Source organism: Salmo salar, chromosome 09 (assembly GCF_965601325.2).
Source record: "Salmo salar chromosome 09, fSalSal1, whole genome shotgun sequence".
NCBI classification, from domain to species: Eukaryota; Metazoa; Chordata; class Actinopteri; order Salmoniformes; family Salmonidae; genus Salmo; species Salmo salar.
In genome coordinates this window covers 157,442,542-157,470,231 of record NC_138299.1, presented here as the reverse complement: position 1 = coordinate 157,470,231, position 27,690 = coordinate 157,442,542, and the positions used below count along the sequence as shown (strand labels likewise).

Sequence of the window (27,690 nt, the reverse complement as noted above, 5' to 3'; positions counted from 1 at the left end):
GGCTGAGGATGTTAAGGTTCTCTCAAACACTCTTAAGGTGTATGAGGGGGCCTCCTCAGCTAGAGTCAATTGGGAAAAGAGTGAATCGCTGTGGGCAGGTCAGCTTCACGGTTACCAGGGGGGCTTCAGTGGGGCAGAGATGGGATGAAGACTTTTTTTTTCTAGGCTCTGATGTATTTCAGAAAAAGAACTGGGAGGGTGTAGTGGAGAAAGTGTGTGCCAGACTGGCAAGATGGAAATGGGTGCTACTCCAGCTGTCTTATAGGGGAAGGGTACTGGTAGCTAATAATCTTGCTGCCTCTACCCTGTGGCACAGACTAATGATTTTACAGACACCGGGGGGTCTGATTCAAGTGCTTCAGAGGACCCTTGTCAATTTATTATCGTCTGGACAACACTGGATTAAAGCTGCAGCCCTGTACCTGCCACTGCACAAGGATGGGCAAGGACTGGTGGACATTTCTTCTAGGATCATGGCTTTCCGGCTTCAAGCAGCTCAGAGACTGTTGTACAGTGATGGTTCTAGCTGGGTCGACACAGCCTACACATTGATGAGGAGAGCAGGCTATTTGGGCTTAGACAAGCACCTTTTCCTCTTAAAGCTGGAGGGGGGTGATTTGTCTGGCCTGACTCTATTTTATGAGTCTGTTATGCAGGTTTTGGAGAGTTCTTGTCAAGTCCCGTAAGGCCGGCATGCCACCAGGGATGTGGCTTTTTGAAGAGCCTCTTTTTTACAACACTGCCATCCAGTCCCGTCCTCTGGGTTCAGCAAGCCTACGTTCATGCCTGTTAGGTGTGGGGTGTACCAAGCTGGGTCATCTGATGCGGAGCAGGAGCAGATCGTTGGAGGAGCTGGGAGAAAGAGCGGGGATTCGATCATCTCGCCTACTCAGGAGGGTCGTTGCTGACGTCTGTAATTCCTTGCCAGTACTTCATCAGCAGTATGTGACTGACACTTCCAATTCTGATCGGTGGACGGAGGGTCTGGATTATGTGTTCCCTGCACTGATTGTTAGTGCTGCGGCGGGGTCATTCGAGGAGGACGTGGGGATGCTGCTTTAATTCGATACCCCAGAGCTGGTGGAGTTCAAGGAGGTGGGAAAGAAGGCCCTGTACAAAATCTGTGTAAAAGTGTCCCGTGCCTCTTCCCTGGAAGGGGTAAAATCGACAAGGCGGGTGTGTTTGGTACAGGTGCATCCCCAAAAGGCTGTTGGCAGTCTTTATTCAAACTGCCTATTGAAAAGAGGACAGCTGACCTCCGATGGAGGATAATACATGGAGCCATAGCCACCAATATGCATCTGGTACACCTGGATCCGACAGTTGGGGAAGGGTGTCCATTCTGTGCTGAGTCTGAAACTCTGGCACATCTGTTTTTACAGTGTCCCATGTTGGTCGGGATGATTCTCAGCTTTGGGAGAGGTTTTCTCTTCCCAACTGTTTATATTTGGGCTAAAGTACAGGTTTAGCCGAAGGGGTGTAATTAGTTTGCTTAATAACCTCTTGGCGTTCCCCTAGGATAGGGGGCGCTAAAGCGATATTTGAAAAAAATTTGTGCCCATTTTAAACGGCCTCCTACTCAAACTCAGAAGCTAGGATATGCATATAATTAATACTTGTGGATAGACAACACCCTAAAGTTTCTAAAACTGTTTGAATGGTGTCTGTGAGTATAACAGAACTCATATGGCAGTCAAAACCCCGAGACAGATGGAAACAGGAAGTGAAATTCTGAATTGCGAACTCAACTTCATCACGTTGCCTATTAATCACACCGTGAGCTATGGTTCATTGAGCACTTCCTATTGCTTCTACTAGATGTCCCCAGTCTTTACAAAGTGGTTTGAGTCTCCTACTGTTAAAACTGAATGAATGAGACGCTGTGGAACGTGGTCACACGGAGAGGGCCATCACCATTATGACGCCGGCGCCCCTGGTTACCCTCCCCTTTCGAAACATTTTGAAACACAATGCAATCGTCCCCCTCGAATCTTATTGGCTCTCTTGTTGAAAAACGCCCTGAAGATTTATGTTATACAACGTTTGACATGTTTGAACGAACCTAAATGGGAAAAAAATGCATTTTCTCGAAATGGCTGTCCCGTGGCCGACGAAGCATTTGGATCAGCCTTCAGACGCGCTAACAAGAACAAGCTCTTGGAACATAGAGGAGTAATTTTTTCTAACGAAAATACATTTGTTGTGGACCTGGGATTCCTGGAAGTGCTTTCTGATGAAGACAACCAAAGGTAAGGGATTATTGACAATAGTATACAAGACTAGATGTGATATGCGATTGTTCCAAGATGGCGCTGACCTGTAACGGTAGCCTATTTTTCAGAGTATCGCATCCCCTTTCATCGCAAAGTATGATTACCCAGTAAAGTTAATTTTAAATCTGGCATTACAGGTGCTTTCAATAGATATTCATCTATAAATCTTAGAATGACAATATTACATTTTAAAAATGTTTTCGAATAGTAATTTAGTAAATTGTAGCTCTGTTTCATCGGATGCATTTGAGGGAAAATAGTTAGTCAACGTTATGCACCGATCTAAAATGCTGTTTTTATATATAAATATGAACTTTATCGAACAAAAGAATGCATGTATTGTGTAACATGATGTCCTAGGTGTGTCATCTGATGAAGATTGTCAAAGGTTAGTGCTGCATTTAGCTGTTTTTTGGTTATTTGTGATGCATGTGGTTGGTCGGAAAATGGCTATGTGGCTACTTTTACGATATACTCCTCTAACATAATCTAATGTTTTGCTTTTGCTGTAAAGCCTTTTTGAAATCGGACAACGTGGTTCGATTCAGGAGAGGTGTATCTATAAAACGATATATATATATATATATATATATATATATTTTTTTTTTATTATAAAATTTTGTTATGCTAATGGCGATATGGTTTTTCGCTGGATGTCCGTCCCGCATACGGGGCGGAGGCCGCACAGGGGTTAATTTTGTATTAGGGGCAGCTAAATTAGCAATATGGAAGACCCGAAAGAACAGTATTCGGGGACAGGGGTCTGTGGATGTGGTGGGAATGCTGGAGGGAATGTTGGCAGCGAGACTGAGGGTTGAGTTTGCCTATTACAAACTGGTTAGCAATATTGATCTGTTTATGAGTATATGGGGTATTCAGAGTCTCTTGTGTTTAGTTACTGTGGAGGAGGATTTGGTGCTGTGTTTTTAATTGATGTGTTACTATGGTTTTGTATGAGTTTTTATTGTGTTGTGGGTTCCCAGACCCAATAAAGATTGTTTAAAACTCAAACTCTCTCTCTCTCTTGCTTTCACTCTCTCTCTCTCACTTTCTCCCTTTCTTTCTCCCTTGCTCTGTCTCGCTCTCTGTCAATTAATTGAATTTCAATGTAAGGGCTTTATTGGCATGGGAAACATATGTTTACATTGCCAAAGCAAGTGAAATAGATAATAAACAAAAGTGAAATAAACAATACAAAAATGAACAGTAAACATTACACACACAGAAGTTTCAAAAGAATGAAGACATTTCAAATGTCATATTATGTGCAAATAGTTAAAGTACAAAAGGAAAAGTAAATAAACATTAATACGGGTTGTATTTACAATGGTGTTTGTTCTTCGCTGGTTGCCTTTTTCATGTGGCAACAGGTCACAAATATTTCTGCTGTGATGGCACACTGTGGTATTTCACCAAGTAGACATGAGGGTTTATCAAAATAGGGTTCCTTTTAAAATTCTTTGTGGGTCTGTGTAATCCCAGGGAAAAATGTTTCTCTAATATGGTCCTACATTTGGCAGGAGGTTAGGAAGTGCAGCTCAGTTTCCACCTCATTTTGTGGGCAGTGTGCACATAGCCTGTCTTCTCTTGAGAGCCAGGTCTGGCTTTGGCGGCCATTCTCAATAGCAAGGCTATGCTCACTGAGTCTGTACATAGTCAAAGCTTTCCTTAAGTTTGGGTCAGTCACAGTGGTCAGGTATTCTACCACTGCGTACTCTCTGTTTAGGGCGAAATAGCATTCTAGTTTGCTCTGTTTTTTGTTAATTCTTTCAGTAATGGCGCCGGAGATGATGGCTGCCGATGCCTGCTGTTTTATTGGCTCTTAACCAACCATTCTATTTTGTTAGTTTTTTTCGCATTGTTTGTCAATTATTTTGAACATAATGTTGCTGCTACCATCTCTTATTACCTAAAATAGCTTCTGGACATCAGAACAGCGATTACTCACCTTGAATTGGACAAATCATGTTTCTTTAAATAGTCAGACAAGAGGGATTTACTCCAGACACCCAAACAGGCCCTCATCCCTGTCATTCGCAGGAGAAAGAGACAAAGATTTCGCGGGAGGAGATCGGGGTGCTTTGTGAGGATCAGGCGACAAGAGCTAATCTGCCTTTGCCATCCGTACTGTTAGCCAATATTCAATCGCTGGAAAAAAAATGGGACGAACTAAATGCATGTATATATCCTACCAACCGAACATTAAAATATCTTTAATATCTTTCACCGAGTAGTGGCTGAACGACGACATTAAAAACGAATATCTTTCACAGAGTAGTGGCTGAACGACGACATTAAAAACTGTAATATCTTTCACCGAGTAGTGGCTGAACGACGACATTAAGAACTGTAATATCTTTTACCGAGTAGTGGCTGAACGATGACATTAAGAACTGTAATATCTTTTACCAAGTAGTGGCTGAACGATGACATTAAGAACAGCAGCCTCTGGTAAGAAAAGGGGTGGCGGTCTATGTATATTTATAAACAACAGCTGGTGCACAATATCTAAGGAAGTCTCAAGGTTTTGCTCGCCTGAGGTAGAGTATCTCATGATAAGCTGTAGACTACACTGTCTGCCTAGAGAGTTTTCATCTGTATTTTTCGTAGCTGTCTACATACCACCACAGACCGGTGCTGGCACTAAGACCGCACTCAATGAGATGTATACCGCCATAAGCAAACAGGAAAACGCTCATCCAGAGGCAGCACTCCTAGTGGCGGGGGACTTTAATGCAGGGAAACTTAAATCTGTTTTATCTCATTTCTATCAGCATGTTAAATGAGCAACCAGACGGAAAAACTCGAGACCACCTTTACTCCACACACAAAGGTGCGTACAATGCTCTCCCCTGCCCTCCATTTGGTAAATATGACCCTTATTCTATCCTCCTGATTCCTGCTTACAAGCAGAAATTAAAGCAGGAAGTACCAGTGACTCGGTCTATAAAAAAGTGGTCACATTAAGCAGATGCTAAACTACAGGACTGTTTTGCTAGCACAAACTGGAACATGTTCCGGGATTCTTCCGATGGCATTGCGTAGTACACCACATCAGTCACTGGCTTCATCAATAAGTGCATCGATGACATCGTCCCCATAGTGACTGTACGTACAGACCCCAACAGGTACCCCCTGTATATAGTCTTGCTATTGTTATTTTACTGCTGGTCTTTAATTATTTGTTATTTCAATTTCATATTTTTGGGGGGGTATTTTCTTAAAACTGCATTGTCAGTTAAGGTCTTGTAAGTAAACATTTCACTGTAAGGTCTACACCTGTTGTATTCGGCGCATGTGACAAATAACATTTGATTTGATTTGAATTATCTTTTACTTTTCGAATGATTTGGTTGGGTATTTTCTCTCTCTCTCTTTCTCTCTCTCTCTCTCTTTCTCTCTCTATTTTTCTCTCTATTTCTCTCTCTCTCTCTCTCTCTCTCTCTCTCTCTGTCTCTCTCTATTTCTCTCTCTCTCTCTCTCTCTCTCTCTCTCTCTCTGTCTCTCTCTGTCTCTCTCTCTCCTCTCTCTCCTCATTTTCTCCTTGTTTCATTGTGTTGAGGATGGTATACGCCTAGAGCTGAGAAAGGGTTACCCAACCCCTGAACAGAGGGACGTCAATAGGCATGTGTTTTAAATCCATCGATTGTATAAAACTGACACATCATCTGGTCCAGAAGAAACTCGGACAGAAAGCAGAAAACATATCTGGCAGTGTACTCCTATTTTATTTTTAGCACTCACTGTTCTCATGCTCTTTCTTTTCCCTGCTCCTCCCTGTTTTCTTCACTCCCCTCTCTCTGGTTCCCTTATCTCTGGTAAGTTTATATCCTTTATTCTCTCTATTTTAGTTTGAGCTCTTCTTTCTTTCTTTCTCTCTCTCTCTCTCTCTCTCTCTCTCTCTCTCTCTCTCTCTCTCTCTCTCTCTCTCTCTCTCTCTCTCTCTCTCTCTCTCTCTCTCTCTCTCTCTCTCTCTCTCTCTCTCTCTCTCTCTCTCTCTCTCTCTCTCTCTCTCTCTCTCTCTCTCTCTCTCTCTCTCTCTCTCTCTCTCTCTCTCTCTCGTGCTGTAGGGAGGTCTTCCTGCTTTGGGGATGTGGTCTGTGAGTGACAGGCGAGTCTGTGTGCATGCCTGTGCCTGTGTGTTGTGTGTGTGTGGGCATGTATGTTGTGTGTGTGGGCATGTGTGCGTGAACAAATTGAGGTAAGGCTGCTTTTGTCAGTGCGTGTGTTTGTGCTCACTGCAGAATCTAACAGTTTTAGTTTGTGATTTTCAATATCTACATCTAAAAGAGAGAGAGAGAAATAGAAAGAGAGAAACAGAGGAGGGGGAGATACAGGTACTGCCTGCATGTACAGATGGTGAAAGAGGAGAGAGAGGGGAAGGGGGTGAGAGAGGGAGATGGAGAGAGGGGGAGATACAGATACAGACCAGTTGGGGTCACTGACATTTAAGATGAGGGAGGAGGATTTTTTGTTTTATGAGCATGGCCTTATTTCTATTACAGCATATTGGATGACTGTCATACATATTCCATTCACCCAGTTCAATGTAACATTGATAGGTTTAGTCTACTACATGACATTGACATTGACATGATACTAACATCCTGTACCCATCACGAAGTTGCTACAACCTAGCATATGAATGTTTTGACGTAGGTGCACAGGTCAAGAGAAAATGTTTACTAATCAAGGTGACACACAGTGATACATTCAATACCGCCTTGCACACTCTTCTATCTGATCTAGGGTGGAATCATTAGTCATAACAGTTGCAAAATATATTTTCTATTGGACAAATTCAGGTATGTTTATCTCCGTTTTTGTTCCGTTCGCTTTTGTTTAAGGAATGTTTTTCAACAGAATCAGCGGAATGAATACACCCATGATTAAACACAAACAAAGTTAGTTCACTTTCATAACAGCCACATACAAACAGCATGATCCTTTTGCTCGTTGCAGAATTTCTTCTCACATCTAGGCGCTCTCCTCCTCTCACCTTTTCCCTTCGCTTGTGGGCTTCAGTGCACAACACGTCAGCTGTCTGTGAACAGGCAAAAAAAAATATCCAAGCCAAACCTTCATATCATAACCTCTAACCGCTACACACAGCCTTGTCACCATATTAGCTAATGTCATATTCACCATATCAGTCAAATGTATTTATAAAGCCCTTTTTACATCAGCAGATGTCACAAAGTGCTTTACAGAAACACAGCCTATAACCCCAAAGAGCAAGCAATGAGCATTCTGGCAGCCGGCAGGGAGAGGTGAGGGGAGTGGTGATTGAGGGGAGATATATGGCAGTCCGTTGGCTCCCCTCTCCCGGGCCTTATAAGGACTTCCTGCCACAACGAGGAAAGACTGTAACTCGTTAAGCCAGGGAGTGTTTGGGTATAAAAGGGGGAAGCAGCCTGAACAATGGGGCAGAGTAGGAGAGAACCAAGTGCGTTATGAAGAGTGGGAGAAGAGATCATACTATCTGTGAGATTACACATTGTGACCTGGACTGTTGGACTAACCCCCTTGTGTACAGGACCGGATTGGCTGAGGACCCGAGTGTGAGGATTACCCCTGGAAAATGGAATGGGCAAAGTAAACGGCTTGTGGACTGTGAGGTGGTTGGTGAATTCCCCCTTCTTTCCCCGTGTACGGAAATCACTAATAAACTTCCCCTTTGCATTCTATTTGTGCTACTGGTGCCTGTTTTGTTATTGGACTTAGTGACGTGGAAACCCCACACCCTTGATCTTGCTACATATGGTGGAGAATGCGGGCAAACCACACCAAGTTCAATAACTAAACAAACACAGAGCACAGTGGAAGCATTGGTGAGACAGCTGGTGGAGGTGAACATAGCACAGCAGGCTTTGCAGCGGGATTTGCTGGAGGAACAGCGACAGCAGACCGCTCTCATGCGAGCTGAACTCAGCCAGCTGACAGCCGCTCAGGCCAGCATAGCGGCAGGTTCAACAGTCTCTCCTCCAAAACCCAGTAGGTTTTTACGGAAGCTGACAGAGGCTGACGACATCGTGACTTACCTACAAGCCTTCGAAAGGATGGTGGCTAGGAAGAAATGGCCCCATGAGCAATGGGCCAGCCTGCTAGCACCCTTCCTGTCAGGCACAGAAGACCAGTCAGAATCTGACGGCTGACCAGGCGACGCATTACGAGGTGGTGAAAAAGGAAATCCTGCGCAGGTATGACTACACCCTGATTAGCAGGGCACAAAGATTCCATGATCGGGCGTATGATCTTACAGCTGGTGGAAGGACAACAGGTGGCTTTGGAGGTCATGCACAGCGGACAACCATGGAAGGCGAAACCCTCCACTCGCCCAAAGGAGCAGAAAAGGAAGGAGGACCAGGCCGGGACCCCAGCGAAGGATGGGGGGGACACCGACAGCCAGCTCCCTGAGACGCGGCCCCTTCCTGAACCTGGACAGCAGGAAGTGCTACGAGTGTGGTGAGCTGGGACACATCGCCTGGAGGAGAGTGGTTCTTCCCCTGTCACCTGGTAAAGAGCCAACGGAATGGACACCACAGCCCTTTTGGACTCCAGGAGTATGGTGACCTTGATCCAATGTGACTTTGCCCAGTCCCCAAACCTGACTGTCACCATGGCCATTACATGCATACATGGTGAGACCAAGGACTACCCTACCACACTCCTCCACCTACAGACCACAAAGGGACAACCAACGGGACGAGTGGGAGTCATCCCAAACCTGCTTGTGCCAGTCCTGATCGAACGGTATTTCTCTATGTTCCGCCAACTCTGGACCAGTATGTCCGGAGATGTGGGGAACCGAAGGAACCAGAAGGGAGGAGGAAGTCAGACAGGTGGGAGGGACACCAGAAGCAGGGATGTCTGGATGTGTGGATTCCAGGAAGTAGACCTACAGGCATCAACCTGGAGGTGGGACTCTGAAGCCAGACTGGAGGGAGAGGTGGCGAGTCTGGAAGACATGTTCCCAATGGACCATGAGGTGGCACCAAAGCCCGCCTCTCTAACGGGCCGCTTCAGCACGGCCCAACTGGATTTTCCCAACTTGGCCAGCGCTCTCCAGCAGGTGACTATAGTGGATGGAAAGCCCGTGGAGGGGGTAAGACGAATAACCAACCACCTTTTCTCTATAAAAAATAAGTTGCTGTATCAGGTCGTGAAGAAGAATGACGAATGTCTGGAGTTGTTGTTGATGCCCGTCCATTTGTACCATCTGTCCCGCAGTTGGTGCACTCTCACCTTCTTGGGGCTCACCTAGGGGTGGAAAAGACCTTAGACAGAATCAAGGCACGATTTTCCTGCCCAGGGGTGAAGAAATCAGTGGAAGAATACAGCTGCAGTTGCCATGAGTGCCAGCAAGTGGCTCCAAAACCCCATTTCCGCAGTCCCTTAAATTTCCTTACCCATTATTTAATTAAGTTCCTTTCAGCATGATTGCAATGGACCTGGTGGGACCTCTACCCAAGAGCAACAGAGGGCACCAGTACATGGTGATTTTGGATTATGCCACCAGGTATCCGGAAGCCATTCCCCTGTGTATCATGGCCACCAAGGGTATTGCTCGTGAATTGGTCATGCTGTTCTCCTGAGTAGGCATTCCCGATGAGATATTGACCAACCAGGGTACCCCGTTCATGTCACGAATCATGAAGGATCTATGCAAGCTAATGATAATTACCCAGTTGCGCACCTCAGTGTATCACCCTCAGACCGATGGATTGGTGGAAAGATTCAATCAAACCCTGAAGCAGATGATAAAGAAGGTGATGGAGGCTGACGGAAAAAATTGGGACCAGCTGCTACCCTACCTGATGTTCTCGATCTAAGTGATGTACCCCTCCTAGGGACGGCATGGAAGAGCACTAGTAAGACAGTGACTGAGAATCCCAGTGGAGAGAGGGGAGCTGGCCAGCCAGAGACAGCAACGGCGGTTCGTCACTCCAGTGTCTTGCCGTTCATCTCCCTACCCCTGGGCCAGACTACACTTAATCATAACACCTACTGAAGAGATGAGTCTTCAGTAAAGACTTAAAAGTCAAGACCGAGTCTACGTCTTTCCCATGGGTAGGCAGACCATTCCATAAAAACGTAGCTCTATAGGAGAAAGTCCTGCCTCCAGCTGTTTGCTTAGAAATTCTAGGGACAAATAGGTACTAGAACTAAGGTGTTAGTAATACCACTACAATAATGCAGTAGAGCAAGCAGCTTACCTTGACTTGGACAAGTTCCAGTGTTAGATAGCTATAGCCAGCAAGCTAACATAGCATCCCTCTCTGTTTGAGCCGGGTGTTTCAGTAGGCTAATCTAGCTATCTGTATTCGCTAAGTGAAAGTGAAACAAATACAACTAAATATTTCTCTCTCTCTTTCACCCTCTCGGTCTTGCTTTTCCTTCCTTTTTAAATTAATTAATTTGTTCAACAATGTTCAACTATTGTCTTTCTCTCTCGTTGAGTCAACTACACACTACATTTTATGCACTGGAGTGTTAGCTAGTTGTAGCTTATGCTTTCAGTACAAGATTCATTCTCTGATCCTTTGATTGGGTGGACAACATGTCAGTTCATGCTGTAAGAGATCTGATAGGTTGGAGGACGTCATCCGGAAGTTGTCATAATTACTGTGTAAGTCTATGTAAGGGGGCGAGAAGCATGAGCCTCCTAGGTTTTGTATTGAAGTCAATGTACCCAGAGGAGGATGGAAGCTAGCTGTCCTCTGGCTACACCATTGTGCTACCCTACAGAGTGCTGTTGAGGATACTGTAGACCTTCATTACAAAACAGTGTGTTTTAATCAATTATTTGGTGACGTGAATATATTTAGTATAGTTTTACTTTGTTAACCTGTTAGGGCTAGGGGGCAGTATTGGCACGGCTGGATAAAAAACGTACCCGATTTAATCTGGTTACCACTCCTACCCAGTAACTAGAATATGCATATACTTATTACATATGGATAGAAAACACCCTAAAGTTTCTAAAACTGGTTGAATGGTGTCTGTGAGTATAACAGAACTCATTTGGCAGGCAAAAACCTGACAAGGTTTCAGGCAGGAAGTGGCCTGTCTGACAAGGTGTCGTTCTTCTTGTCTCTGTTTATTGAAGAGTGAGGATCTTAGCTGTCCCGTGACACTTCCTACGGCTGCCATAGGGTCTCAGAAGGCGGCAAAAAGCGGAATAGTGGCTTTGCAGGCTCTGGCTGAAAAAAAGTAGCGCGTTTGGGTAGTGGCTGGTTACAGTACTGTGAGACTCAGGCTCGTGCCCGCGTCGACCGAAAGCTTTGTTTACTTTCCTCAGTTTAGCTAAATGGACATTCCCGGTCGGAATATTATCGCTTTTTTACGAGAAAAATGGCATAAAAATGGATTTTAAACAGCGGTTGACATGCTTCGAAGTACGGTAATGGAATATTTAGATTTTTTTTGTCACGAATTGCGCCATGCGCGCGACCCTGATTTACCATTTCAGATAGTGTCTGGGACGCACGAACAAAACGCCGCTATTCGGATATAACGATGGATTATTTTGGACCAAACCAACATTTGTTATTGAAGTAGCAGTCCTGGGAGTGCATTCTGACGAAGACAACAAAAGGTAATCAAACTTTTATAATAGTAAATATGATTATGGTGAGTGCTAAACTTGCCGGGTGTCTAAATAGCTAGCCCGTGATGCCTGGGCTATGTACTTAGAATATTGCAAAATGTGCTTTCACCAAAAAGCTATTTTAAAATCGGACATATCGAGTGCATAGAGGAGGTCTGTATCTATAATTCTTAAAATAATTGTTATGCTTTTTGTGAACGTTTATCGTGAGTAATTTAGTAAAATGTTAGCGAATTCCTCCGGAAGTTTGCGGGGGGTATGCTAGTTCTGAACGTCACATGCTAATGTAAAAAGCTGGTTTTTGATATAAATATGAACTTGATTGAACAAAACATGCATGTATTGTATAACATAATGTCCTAGGGTTGTCATCTGATGAAGATCATCAAAGGTTAGTACTGCATTTCGCTGTCTTCTGGGTTTTTGTGACATTATATGCTAGCTTGAAAAATGGGTGTCTGATTATTTCTGGCTTGGTACTCTGCTGACATAATCTAATGTTTTGCTTTCGTTGTAAAGCCTTTTTGAAATCGGACAGTGTGGTTAGATTAACGAGAGTCTTGTCTTTAAATAGCTGTAAAATAGTCATATGTTTGAGAAATTGAAGTAATAGGATTTTTAAGGTTTTGAAAATCGCGCCACAGGCTTCAAGTGGCTGTTACGTAGGTGGGACGAATTCGTCCCGCCTAGCCCATAGAGGTTAATATGTCACTTTTTTTCTATGAAATTCACTAAGGAGGATAGTCTGAAGAGCCTCATCTGGTACAGGTTAATTAACTGTCTATGGACACTGGTTTCACTGTCTGACTGTCTGAATGTATTAACCTCTATGGGCTAGGTGGGACGCTAGAGTGCCACCCGTGGTGCACTCCATCAACAGCAGGTGCATTTCAAGAGCGGCAAATTTGAATCCAAATAAATGTCAAAATTCAAATTTTTCAAACATACAACTATTTTACACCCTTTGAAAGATAAACATCTCCTTAATCTAACCACGTTTTACGATTTCAAAAAGGTTTTACGGCGAAAGCATAAATTTAGAGTATGTTAGGACAGTACATTTACAAGAGTTGTGTGTAATGTTTTGTCAAGTCAAAGACAGGGTCACCAAAACCATAAAACCAGCTAAAATGATGCACTAACCTTTTACAATCTCCATCAGATGACACTCCTAGGACATTATGTTAGACAATGCATGCATTTTTAGTTCTATCAAGTTCATATTTATATCCAAAAACAGCGTTTTACTATGGCATTGATGTTGAGGAAATCGTTTCCCTCCAATAACCGGCAGTCAAGTCAGCGTCACAAATTTAAATAATTAAAATTAGAAAACATTGGTAAAATATTATATTGTCATTTAAAGAATTATAGATTTACATCTCTTGAACGCAATCAACTTGCCAGATTTAAAAATAACCTTACTGGGAAATCACACTTTGCAATAATCTGAGCACTGCGCCCAGAAAAATACGCGTTGCGATACAGACTAGACGTCATGTTGGGGAGATCTAAAATCGAAAATACTATGTAAATAATCCATTACCTTTGATTCTCTTCATCAGATGTCACTTCCAGGTATCACAGGTCCATAACGAATGTAGTTTTGTTCAAAAAAGCTCATCATTTATGTCCAAAAATCTCCGTCTTGTTAGCACATGATGTAAGCCAGCCGGACTTCTCGTCATGAACGAGGGGAAAAAATATATTTACGTTCGTTCAAACATGTCAAACGTTGTATAGCATAAATCATTAGGGCCTTTTTTAACCAGAACATGAATAATATTCAAGGTGGACGAATGCATACTCTTTTATAACGTATTGGAACGAGGGTACCCAACATGAACTCGCGCGCCAGGTGTCTAATGGGACATCATCGTTCCATGGCTCTTGTTCGGTCAGATCTCCCTCCAGAAGACTCAAAACACTTTGTAAAGGCTGGTGACATCTAGTGGAAGCAATAGGAAGTGCCAAAATATTCCTCAGCCCCTGTGTTTTTCAATGGGATAGGTTTAACACACAAACACAGGAACACACAGGACACAATCAGGGCGCTCTTTTGTTGACGGCAGAAGTTCGGTTGAGTTGGCTACCTCTCTCTTACCCTGTCTCTCTCCCTCCCTCTTTCTCTCTCTCCTCTATTCCTCCTTCTATTCCCTTTGTCTCTTTCTGTTTTGCATACGGTGGAAGCACGTGCTGTGATAGGTGAACTGAGCCAGCTGCATCTACATGTTTAGCTGTACTTCCTTATATGGAGAAGGGTGTTTCACAGAGAGAGAGAGAGAGAGAGACACAAGAGAGGGAGATAGAGAGAGAGAAGAGGCAGGAGTGAAAGTGAGCGAGAGGAGGGAGGGAGAGAAGCGAGGGAGGGAGAGAAGCGAGGGAGGGAGAGAAGCGAGGGAGGGAGAGAAGCGCCGCAAAGCGAGCATGAGGTTTTCACTTTCTATTCTCCGCTCAGTAGCAGTCAGAGGAGTCCACGTTGAGGCACAGTAAGTGAATACAGTTACCGTTTACCGAGGGTGTGTGTGTGGTGTGTGTGTGTAGAGAGAGACAATACTGCTTGTGTTTACAGTCTCAGGTTGATTTTATTGATTGGGGAAAACTTTCACTCTGTCGTGTGTTTGTGTGTGTGTGTGTGTGTTTTTGTGTCTGTCTGTGTGTGAGTGTGTGCATTTAGTTAGTCAGACAGTTTCAGTGCAGTCATTTGATGTGGGACCGTTTGCAATGTGGAAAAGAGCTGAGGAGAATGTGGATGGCTACCGTTACTGTTTATTAATGTTCTGTACATTAGTTAAACCACACGCACCGTAGACATTCCCCCCAGCAGCCTGCTCTCTTCACACACACACACACACACACACACACACACACACACACACACACACACACACACACACACACACATAGGATCTTAATTGGATCACTCTTTTGTTGCTGAGAATTTTCCTGCACTGCAGATGAGCCTCATGTTTTACATAAATACACTGAAAACACTTTGTACTTTTCATGTAGACTAATTTTTGGCCAGACAATAACATTAACCACCAATCAAGCAAAATTATGGACTAACTGTTCAAATGTTCAAATGAAGATCCTACATATGTATGTACACACACACACACACACACACACACACACCACAGGCACAGGCATGAACACAGACTCACATACCCATAAAGACGCGACACTCCCCTGCATAATGAGATGACTCCTGCTGTTCAAAGAAAAGTATTAAACTCCCACGTTACCCGCGGTAACGGTAACCATGCTACAGTCTGACAAACCAAGTGTGGTGGGGGTTGTGTTTTGTGTATTTCTATGGACTGATTGAGGGATTGAATGTAGGTGATACACTACATGGCCAAAAGTATGTGGACACCTGCTCGTCGAACGTCTCATTCCAAAATCATTGGCATTAATATGGAGTTGGTCCCCCCCTTTGCTGCTATAACAGCCTCCTCTCTTCTGGGAAGGCTTTCCACTAGATGTTGGAACATTGCTGCGGGAACTTGCTCTTATTCAGCCACAAGAGCATTAGTGAGGTCGGGCACTGATGCTGGGCGATTAGGCCTGGCTCGCAGTCGGTGTTCCAATTCATCCGAAAGGTGTTTGATTGGGTTGAGGTCAGGGCTCTGTGCAGGCCAGTTAAGTTCTTCCACACCCATCTCGACAAGCCATTTCTGTTTGGACCTCAGTTTGTCCATGGGGGCATTGTCATGCTGAAACAGGAAAGGGCATTCCCCAAACTGTTGCCACGAAGTTGGAAGCACAGAATAGTCTGGAATGTCATTGTATTCTGTAGCGTTAAGATTTCCCTTCACTGGAACTAAGGGGCCTAGCCGGAACCACGAAAAACATCCCCTGACCATTATTCCTCCACCAAACTTGACAGTTGGCACTATGCATTGGGGCACGGAGCGTTCTCCGGCTTCTGCCAAACCCAGATTTGTCTGTTAGACTGTCAGATGGTGAAGCGTGATTCATCACTCCAGAGAACGCTTTTCCACTGCTCCAGAGTCAAATGGCGGCGAGTTTTACACCACTCCAGCCGACGCTTGGCATTGCACATGGTGATCTTAGGCTTGTGTGCGGCTGCTCTGCCATGGAAACCCATTTCATGAAGCTCCCAACGAACAGTTTTTGTGCTGAAGTTCCAGAGGCTGTTCTGAACTCGAAAGTGAGTGTAACGCACTTCAGCACTCGGCGGCCCCATTCTGTGAGCTTGTGTTGCCTACCACTTTGTGGCTGAGCCGTTGTTGCTCCTAGACGTTTCCACTTTACAATAATAGCGCTTGCAGTTGACCGAGGCAACTCTAGCAGGGCAGAAGATTCACAAACTGACTTGTTGGAAAGGTTGAATCCTATGACGGTGCCACGTTGAAAGTCACTGAGCTCTTCAGTATGGGCCATTCTACTGCCAATGTTTGTCTATGGAGACTGCATGGCTGTGTGCACGATTTTATACACCTGTCAGAAACGGGTTTGGCTGAAGTAGCCGACTCCGCACATTTAAAGTGGTGTCCACATACTTCTTTATATTTATAGGGGATAGCTGGTGTTGGATTGACACAGTGCTAGTGTATGTCTGTTACTGATGTAGGTTGTCAGCTGTATAGAGATGATATCTGGTTCAGTTAGTCTCTGGTTCTGTCTATATCTGGTTAACGTGGATCATCATCCAGCCAGGTCGTTCAAGATTGAAGTCGAGTAATTTTCTTTGCTCTGCTGACCAATATTTGTCTCATTCAGGAGTAACAAAGGCCTAGTGCATTAATCTGGTGTAAATATTTGATTTCTCAGGGGGTGCTGCATCACTCTCATCACCCCTACTTCCTGTAGCACCCTCAGCACCCCTACTTCCTGTAGCACCCTCAGCACCTCCTACTTCCTGCAGCATCCTCAGCACCCTTACTTCCTGTAGCACCCTCAGCACCCCCTACTTCCTGCAGCATCCTCAGCACCCCTACTTCCTGCAGCACCCTCACCACCCCCTACCTCCTGCAGCCCCCTCACCACCCCCTACTTCCTGCAGCTATGTGATACATTTTGACATCTGCAGTGAGACTGGAACGTGGATGAACGTCTAATTCTCCAGTGAGAGTGTGAGAACTTGTCGTCATCATCATCATCATCATCATCATCATCATCATCGTCGCCTAACAACGGTCTCCTTCCACTGTGACTTCCCTCCAGACAGTCTGTCTCCCTCTCTGTATGAGGGCTCCCGAATTGGCGCAGCGTTCTAAGGCACTGCATCTTAATGCTCTCGAGGCGTCACGACAGACCCTGGTTCAATCCTGGGCTGTATCACAATTGGCTGTGATCAGGAGTCCCATAGAGCAGCTCACAATTGACCCAGCGTCATCCGGGTTAAGGGAGGGTTTTACCGGGGTAGGCTGTCATTGTAAAATAAGAATTTGTTCTTAACTGAATTGCCTGTTTAAATAAATATCTACAGACACGTCTCTTTTGATCTGCACCCCTCCTCCCTCCCCCTCTCTCTCTCTCTCTCTCTCTCTCTCTCTCTCAGCGGTAACAGTGTGATAAAGGCTTGAACACAGAGCTGCTAGATCTACAAGGTCATTAGTAGAGTGTGGTAAAGCTGAGGAACACATAACTCAGGGGATCTGTCGCTCTGTCACTCTGTCTGTCTGATGAGCTGTTGTCTGAGGTGTGTGTGGGTGGGTGGGTGGGTGGGTGTGTGTTTAGATGCTTTGCTGAGCTGTGGAGTAAATAAGTGGCTCTTTTAATGTGTATGTTTCTCTCTCTCTCTCATTCCCTCTCTCCTCTCGGCACAGATCTGTTTTTCAAAAGTGATGTCATCTATCTGTCTCCCTCAGCAATCACAAGGGGCGTCTGTGGAATGCAGATCTGTGTATGTGTGCTTTTATTATACAGAGAGAGAGAGGGTTTGAAACAGCAGGGGGGGGGGGCAGGGTAGGAAATCTAGAAACAAACATAAAAACAAACTAAGATAAAATAAACAAAGATAAAAAGTGAAGTAAGGTAACAAATCAAGAAAATGATGAAGATGCTTTCCAAGTGAACTTCTAGTGAGGTCATAGTGCGTCATTGAAAATAAGAATTTGTTCTTAACTGACTTGCATAGTTAAAAAAAGGTTAAAAAAAACAAAGGTCATCACTGCGAGACAGACATGTCATGTCGACTGTGAATGGTGGTTCCTGCCCGACTACGTTTTAGACTCATGGCAGATCTTACAACGCCTGGATAGGTATTTAACATATCAGCTAATCGCATCGTATGATTTAACAATCTGACGCCTGACTGCCCAGTCGATGACGTGGCATGCAACCATTGGTTGATTCAATGCAATGCCTGAGCATTTAGTAGGCCAGGAGCTCGACCCGGCAGGAGCTCGACCCGGCAGGAGCTCGACCCGACAGGAGCTCGACCCGACAGGAGCTCGACCCGGCAGGAGCTCGACCCGGCAGGAGCTCGACCGGCAGGAGCTCGACCCGACAGGAGCTCGACCCGACAGGAGCTCGACCCGGCAGGAGCTCGACCCGACAGGAGCTCGACCGGCAGGAGCTCGACCCGACAGGAGCTCGACCCGGCAGGAGCTCGACTGCATGTTCTGGTTTTATTTAATGTATTTATTTTTATTTAACTTGTTATTTAACTAGTCTAGTCAGTTAATTTTTAGAACAAATTATTATTTACAATGGCGGTCCTACCCCGGCCAAAAATATGCGCCGCCCTATGCGACTCACAATCACGGCCGGATGTGATACAGCCTGGATGGTTAGAGCAGTGGTTTTCAACCTGTGGTCCGCGGACCAGCGGGGGTACTGCGGGTTTTCCGTTTATTGTTTTAGATTCTTATTTTTTTGTTTTGTTTATTTTTGTAACAATAATAATACCAGTTGGGAGTATATATGGTATTAGAAAGAAATTTCACAAATTGTTTAACAAACACCCAACTATAATAATAGGCCTTAATCCTTTACGTTTATTGATAACATTGACTCTTAATTTGACTGTCAAAATATATACAGTACCTGTCAATAGTTTGGACACCTACTGATTTCAAAAACTTTTAAACAAATCAAAATATATTTTATGTTTTAGATTATTCAAAGCAGACACCCTTTGCCATGATGACAGCTTTGCACACTCTTGGCATTCTCTCAACCAGCTTCATGAGGTAGTTACCTGGAATGCATTTCATTTAACAGGTGTGCCTTGTTAAAAGTTAATTTGTGGAATTATTTCCATCTTAATGCATTTGAGCCAATCAGTTGTGTTGTGACAAGGTAGGTGGGGTATACAGAAGATAGCCCTATTTGGTAAAAAACCAAGTCCATATTTTTGCAAGAACAGCTCAAATAAGCAAAGAGAAATGACAGTCCATCATTACTTTAAGACAGGAAGGTCAGTCAAACCGTAACACTTCAAGATCTTTGAAAGTTTCTTCAAGTGCAGTCGCAAAAACCATCAAGCGCTATGTTGAAACTGTCTCTCATGAGGACCACCACAGGAAAGGAAGACACAGAGTTACCTCTGCTGCAAAGGAAAAGTTCATTAGAGTTACAAACCTCAGATTTCAGCCCAAATAAATGGTTCACAGAGTTCAAGTAACAGATACATCTCAACATCAACTGTTCAGAGGAGACTGTGTGAATCAGGCCTTCATGGTCAAATTGCTGCAAGGAAACCACTACTAAAGGACACCAATAAGAACAGACTTTCTTGGGCCAAGAAACACGAGCAATGGACATTAGACCGGTGGAAATCTGTCCTTTGGTCTGGTGAGTCCAAATTTGAGATTTCTGGTTCCAAACCGCCGTGTCTTTGTGAAACGCAGAGTAGGTGAATGGATGATCTCCGCATGTGTGGTTCCCAACGTGAAGCATGGAGGAGGAGGTGTGATGGTGTGGGGGTGCTTTGCTGATGACATTGTCAGTGATTTATTTACAATTCAAGGCACACTTAACCAGCATGGCTACCACAGCATTCTGCAGTGATACACCATCCCATGTGGTTTGCACTTACTGGGACTATCATTTGTTTTTCAACAGGACAATGACCCAACACACCTCCAGTCTGTGTAAGGCCTATTTTACCAAGAAGGAGAGTGATGGAGTGTTGCATCAGATGACCGGGACTCCACAATCCCCCGACCTCAACCAAATTGAGATGGTTTGGGATGAGTTGGAATGCAAAGTGAAGGAAAAGCAGCCAACAAGTACTCAGCATATGTGGGAACTCCTTCAAGACTGTTGGAAAAGCATTCCAGGTGAAGCTGGTTGAGAGAACGCCAAGAGTGTGCGAAGCTGTCATCAAAGCAAAGGGTGGCTACTTTAAAGAATCTAAATACATAAAATATATAGAAAATAGTAAAAAAAAAACTAAGAAAAACCCTTGAATGAGTAGGTTTTCTAAAACTTTTGACAGGTGGTCCTCCAGAGCTTTTGAAAGTGATTTCCCCGGAACAGAAAAGAAACCATTTGAGGTTACATTGAGACACAGAATATATTATCCTTCTGTAGTAGAGTTAAAATGGTTATTCCAGCAAACTTCAAATTATTAGAATAGTACACAACGCAGAACAGAACAATCAGGTTGAGGGTCAGTGGCCAAAAGCCCGCGAACAGGAATGTTCCAAGTTCAGACAGAAGGGGGGAGTCAGATCGCCAGGAACTTTACTTTTGGTTTCTAATTTTAATTGTTGCGCTACTGGTGATGCCTGTTGATGTTAGGTAGGCAGCTACAGTAGCTGAATGATGTTAACATCTTCAGGTTTTGTTTCATTAAATGTATTTTATTTTATCTGGGTGCTTACGTCACCTACTGACACCCTGGTACTACCCATAGATCCCGCTCTCCTCAGTCTGAGAAAACACTGAGAGAGAAAGAACAACTTGTCAGGTGGTGCATTGGAGACTGATGTGTTCCTGTCCTGTCTTTTCATAATACTATTGCAGATCGACATAAAAGCCTAAAAGACAGCCGTGGTGTTGCTCTTCATTTCTTGGTTCTCCTGTGGTGCATAAGAAACCCGCTACAGATTGGTGCCGTGACCCGGATCAACAGATCAGCTGCAGCAGATCGCCGGGGGACCCCTAAACAGAACTGGATCGACATCACACGTTTAAAACATTTGAGGGCAAGGTGAACTTTGGACAATATGTTGCATATGCCTCAGTTGTGTGAGATTACAGAACAGGAGAGAGAAGACATATCAGGTGTTGGTGATAACAATGTACATGTTACTCCGGTTGGTGTTACTGTGAGAGGTTCACAAGGTATGGCCACTGGGGTGGGGCGGGGGGCTCAGTTGGCCAGTATGGGGGAACATAGTGCTAGAGCCAGTCCTCTTAGATACCCAGCAGTCGACACTAGAGTGCCAAGTGTCAGTAGTAGCCAACCAGAGCATGTTAGCAGTAGCCAACCAGGCAACGATGACAGTGAAGAGTCCCAGAAGGCCATAGGGGGTGAAAATGAGAACCGAACCCAATTGCAAGCCCTAGCAGAGTTAGTCAAACAACTGGGCAGTGAAATAGGTAATCAAGTTGCCGCTAGTCTAGCAGGGGCTGGTCCAAGCACTTCCCCTCCCCAACCAATAGTAGAAATACCTGATTGGTCAAAGGTCAACCTAATTCTGAAGTCAGACGTCAGAGAACCACCCCACTTCCGGGGTGATAGCACAGACCGGTGCACAGTGACTGAATGGCAAGAACTTATGCAAGCTTACTTGAAAAAGAAGGGATGCAGTATATCAGAACAGGGGCAAGAAATACAGGACAGACTAATGGGGCGGGCTAAAGACATAGTCAGAATTGGGCTCCGTGGAAACCCCCTTGTTAACATAAGCAGAGATCCTGAAGCCATATACAATATCTTGAGGCAGCACTTTGGAGAGGCAATCTCATCAACAATCCCATTAGGATACTTCTATGAAACCTTACCAAGACAGTCAGAGAGCTGCTTGGATTATTGGGTTAGACTGAACAAAGCAATTGACCTTGCCAATGAGTGCTTGCAAAGACAGGGAAAAAGAGTGGATGATCCAGGTCACGAGGTGACCATGATGTTTGTTAAGCACTGCCCTGATCCGGCACTGTATGCCGCTCTTAGGTGCAGGCCTATTGAAAATTGGACCGTTGGAGATTTGCAGGCAATGATTGACAGCCATCACCAAGACAAACAATCAGCCAGACACAGGGCGCAAAGTACTGCCAAGGTAGAAGTTGTGATGACCCCCGACGCTTGGTGTATGACTCAACAACAAGCAGTCGGTCAAAATAATTCAGCCACGCCCACTAACAGCGATCAGGCTCCATTGAACAAAGTGATTTCTCTCCTGGAAAAGCTCCTGTCAACCCAGGAACAAAATCAAAGGAGAACTTCAGCCAGAACACCACAAACTAATACTGCTGCTGGTCCCTGTAGAATTTGTAAGGCCTCAGACCATTCAACTCAGTCGCACTGCTTTAAGGAGGGGTTATGTTTCAAGTGTCACAGGACAGGCCACAGAGGCTTTGAATGTCCAGCAAGAAAACAAGTTGGAGAGGCAACCGCCGAGGCTCCCCCTGGCCCCGCTTTAAACTAACATGCTCACACCAAGAGGGGGGCGGTGTGGGCGAACATGTTACACCTCCACAGAACACTACAGATATAAGGACTGGAAACACAATGAAAACCGAGGTGATTTATCCAAAAATAGAGAGTAATGACAGTCTTTTCTATGTTCCAGTAATGGTGCAAGAAATTGTAGAACTTCAAGCTCTGATAGATAGTGGGTCTATGACCTGCACGTTAAGTGAGTCAGCTGAAGACACACTTCTGAGATGTAATGTGATAAAACCAGAGTCTAGAAAGCCAACTCAAGTAGTTCTTGTAGGCTGTGGGGGCAACCAGGCACAGCCTAAGTATGAATATGACTTGAACATTGATCTTTTAGATTGCAAGATGGCAGTGTCTGTTTTAGTTGTACCTGGACAGACAGATGACATGATAGTTGGATCGAACGCCATAAAACACATAATGCAACAGGTTAAGAAAACAAAGTGGTATTGGGACAGCCTCTCCAAACCTGCCAAAGGAGATTCACATGGACTTTTACTCAGCATGCTAGCCAACGTGAACCGTTGGCACGGTGACAAAATACCAGACAAAGTGGGAACTGTAATGCTCAAGCAGAGTGTGACTCTCATGCCTCAACATGAACATTTGGTCTGGGGAAAACTGAAAGAAAAGGTACCGCTATCAGTCGGTAGTACTGTAGTCATAGAGGCCACTACAGCACGATCTGCACCAAGAAATGTCCTAGTAGGACGCACTGTATGTCCTTTGAGGGGTGACAAGTGGGTCCCCATGAAAGTGATCAACATGTTGGACCACCCTATTATTCTCCGCCGTAACACCAAGTTGGCCGATGTGCACCCATGCCTAGCCCTAGAAGACCTAGAGCTCTATGCCAGCCATGCTGAGAACCCCAGTAAGGTCCAGTCTGCCCTTCAGAATGTCACCCAAGCTGGGGAAGGATGTTCATTTGGTGGAAAAAGGGCAAAGAAAGAGTATCTACAAAAGTTGGAAGAGTTGGGCTTAAAAGAAGTTGACATAGAGTCCTGTGAAGTGTCTGACATGTGGAAAGGAAAACTAGTGGACCTTATTTCTCAGTATGAAGGCATCTTCTCCAGGGACCGACTTGACTGTGGAGAAGCGAAGAACGTCATCCACCGTATCCGACTCAAAGATGAAAAGCCTTTCCGGCTGCCGTACAGGAGGGTCTCTCCATCCGACTACCAGAAACTGAGACAGACGCTGGAGGAAATGGAGGAGCGGGGCATCATCCGAAAGTCCAGTAGTGAGTGGGCCTCCCCCCTTGTCCTGGTTTGGAAGCCGTCAGGAGAGTTGAGAATTTGCACTGATTTCAGATGGTTGAACCAGAGGACAGAGAAAGATGCATACCCATTGCCCCATCAAGCCGATGCTCTCGCTGCTTTGGGGGGGAACTGCTTCTTCAGTACTATGGATTTGACTTCGGGATTCTACAACATCCCCATACATGAAGATGACCGCAAGTACACAGCGTGCACAACACCCACGGGTTTATTTGAGTACAACAGAATGGCTCAGGGGTTATGTAACAGCCCAGCAACATTCGCCAGAATGATGACCTCGATCTTCGGCGACCAGAACTACTTGTCCCTCCTGTGCTACTTGGATGATCTCCTGGTTTTCGGGAAGACTGAGCAGGAAGCCCTGGACCGTCTCGAAATGGTGTTCTCCCGCCTTAAGGAACACAACCTGAAGCTAGCGCAAAAAAAATGTTACCTCCTCAGAAAATCTGTCAAGTTTTTAGGCCATATCGTCACGGCAGAGGGCATTGCAACCGACCCAGGAAAAGTGTCTGCAATCAACGACATCACAGCAGCTGACCTGATGGAAAATGATGGGAAAACACCTTCACCCACCAAGGTCAGATCATTTCTTGGTATGGCAAACTATTATTCCCACTTCATTGCGAGTTTCTCAGGTTTAGCCAAACCACTGTTTCGTCTGATTGCAGGACAGAAAAGTAAGCGGAAAGGAGAAAAAGGAAAACCTCATGGCATGGCCCATAAACGTCTGAAACCTGAAGACTGGACTTCTGAATGTGGGGAGGCGCTGGAGAAGCTAAAAGCTGCTGTCTCCCAAAAAGCCGTGCTGGCTCACCCAGACTTTAACAGACCATTTCTCCTATCAACTGATGCATCAATGGATGGCTTAGGTGCAGTACTTAGCCAGACATTTGAGGGTGAGAGTAGGCCCAGACCAGTAGCTTTTGCAAGCAAGACTCTGTCGAGGTCCCAGTCCCGTTACCCAGCACACAGATTAGAGTTCTTCGCTCTTAAGTGGGCTGTGTGTGATAAGTTCACCCATTGGCTGAAGGGGAATAGATTCACAGTCCTAACAGATAACAACCCCCTGACATATATAATGACGAAACCAAAGCTAGATGCCTGTGAGCAGCGGTGGGTCTCTAAACTGGCCCCCTTCGACTTTGACTTGAAGTACATCCCCGGGCCCCAGAATGTCCCAGCAGACCTGCTTAGTCGACAGCCATTCGTTGGAGCTAGGAAGGCAAGTGAGTTCCCAGAGTATGTGACTTCAGAGTCCATCCAGGACGCATTCAAACTGTCAGTCAATATCCAAGGTGGTGAGATCCTGGCTCAAGTCTCTTCTGAAGGGGTGAAAGCAGTTTGGGAGTCCTGTCTGGAGTGGGATGCGAGTGTGCCAGTGCGCACATTCCAATTAGCCCAGTATTCGGCCAGCATCCCTCAGCATGAAGGGGGAGTGGCTACTCTTCCAGTCCTTTCTCCTGATGTGATACGGAGAAAACAGAAGGCGGATCAGGTGCTGGCCCGAGTGGCGTACTTTGTTGAGAGGAGGAGGAGACCTTCGCGGAGAGAGAGGGCTCATGAGACTGCCCAAGTGTTGAGAATGCTGAAGCATTGGGATAAACTCGAAATCAAGGATGAGATCCTCTACCGAAGATCTAAGGACAGAGTTGTCAAGAAGAGGTACCAGCTGGTGGTGCCAGACTCCCTTAAAGCCATCGTTCTGAGGGGAACCCATGATGAAGCCGGCCACCAAGGCCAGACTAGAACACTCCATTTGGTACGTCAAAGGTTCTTCTGGACTGGAATGGAAGGGGAAGTGAAGAAGTATGTCTCCTACTGTAAGCGCTGTGTGGTTGGCAAGACAATGGAGCCAGAGGCTAGGGCACCGTTGGAATCTATTCAGACCAGCACAGCGTTGGAACTGGTGTGCATAGACTTCTGGTCAGCAGAAGGAAGGGATGGAGATAGCGTTGATGTACTCGTCATCACAGATCATTTTACGAAGCTGGCACATGCGTTTCCTTGCCCGAACCAGACAGCAAAGGTGGTTGCCCAGAAGTTATGGAACCAGTTCTTCTGTGTCTATGGGTTTCCCCAGCGGATACACTCTGACAAAGGAGCAAACTTTGAGAGTCACTTAATCGCAGAATTGCTACAAGTCTCAGGAGTCAAAAAGTCCCATACCACTCCATATCATCCTATGGGCAACGGTCAGACGGAAAGATTCAACCGCACGCTCGGAAACATGGTCCGATCATTGCCAGCGAGAGCAAAAGAAAGATGGCCCCAGATGATACAGACGCTCACCTTCTCGTACAACTGTACCACACACGAAACGACAGGATTCGCACCGTTCTTCCTAATGTTCGGCCGAATTCCACGGCTGCCAGTGGACATCATGTTTGGAAGTACCCTGAAAAACGAAGACGTGTTGACTCATGACGAGTATGTTGACTCGTTCCAAAAGGACCTGCGAGAGGCTGTCAGGATCGCTCAGGCCAACACCACTGAAGCTCAGAAAAAGCAAGCCAGGCAGTATAACAAGAGAGTGAAGGGTACTGCCCTGGAGATTGGGGACCGAGTTCTCTTGGCAAACCGAAAGGAAAGAGGAAAAGGTAAACTTGCCGACTTGTGGGATTCAACGGTCTATGTGATCACATGGAAAGACCCGTCTGTGCACATCTACAGAGTCGAAGATCCTACTACCAAGAAGAGTAAAGTAGTTCATCGAAACTTCATACTGCCAGTGAACTTCCTGCCGGTGGGACAGACAGACGAGATGTCCACAGTAGCCTCTACTGCTTCAGAGGAGGACATAAACGGAGACAGCGGTGACGAAAGACCGGTATTCGATGTGGATGAGGATTCAGAGGATCGAAGGACTGCTGTCTGGATTCTCGAGGGCCAGAACCCTGAGGGGCCCACGGAAGCTGAAGGTCAAAAATCTTCGGGACCGGAAGATGGCGTGAACATGAGAGAAGCTGCTCCTCAATGCCCAGCGAAGGACATGATCTCAGGACAAGCAGCTAAATCAAGCACAGGAAGCTCCTCAATGATGCCTGGTGATGATTCAAGTGATCCTTCTGAAAATGACACAAGTAGAGAAGCAACGTCGGTGAGCAGTCTAGATGGCATCAGCAGTAGAAGTTCATCAGTCAGCGGCTCTGTATGCATAAGATCTACTAAGAAGAGAATGAGTAACCAGAGAGAGGTAGAGCGCAGAAACAGCCAGACATCTGAGCTCACTGATACAGTCCTGAGACCAAGTGAAGGCACTTTGAGAACTCGAACTGGAAGAGTTGTGAAGCCTGTCAGAAGACTTTTAGAGTCAATGAGTCAAGTGATTGCTGAGCCGGACAAAAGAGAGCATCTAGCCGCCCTGATTCAAGCCTTATCAACTTTTGTTGAAGTGACAGTACCCCAGTGACACAGAAGCCAGAAGATAGATTAAGGAAATGAGAAATACTTTATTAGGGGGTCATAGGTTGTATGTATATGGGCATATTTCTACCTGGCAAAGTCTCTTTGCTGTCCTTCTGGACGACTCTTGGTCAAGGTTACCCCTGTGGAGGAAGAAGTCTTACCTTATGTCTTGAAGTTTGCTGAAATCAAGAAGGGGTGAGTGTAGTAGAGTTAAAATGGTTATTCCAGCAAACTTCAAATTATTAGAATAGTACACAACGCAGAACAGAACAATCAGGTTGAGGGTCAGTGGCCAAAAGCCCGCGAACAGGAATGTTCCAAGTTCAGACAGAAGGGGGGAGTCAGATCGCCAGGAACTTTACTTTTGGTTTCTAATTTTAATTGTTGCGCTACTGGTGATGCCTGTTGATGTTAGGTAGGCAGCTACAGTAGCTGAATGATGTTAACATCTTCAGGTTTTGTTTCATTAAATGTATTTTATTTTATCTGGGTGCTTACGTCACCTACTGACACCCTGGTACTACCCATAGATCC

General features: G+C 45.2%; 1 protein-coding gene across 1 annotated transcript in view; it reads left to right on the top strand.

The window, feature by feature from the left end:
* The first annotated feature begins 14,212 nt into the window (after nt 1–14,212).
* LOC106613300 (muscleblind-like protein 1) overlaps nt 14,213–27,690 on the top strand; it is a 167,619-nt gene continuing 154,141 nt past the window's right edge. Inside the window, exon 1 of the mRNA XM_082956483.1 lies at nt 14,213–14,372. The gene's annotated coding sequence lies outside the window, so the exon portion shown is untranslated. The remainder of the gene's footprint in view (nt 14,373–27,690) is intronic.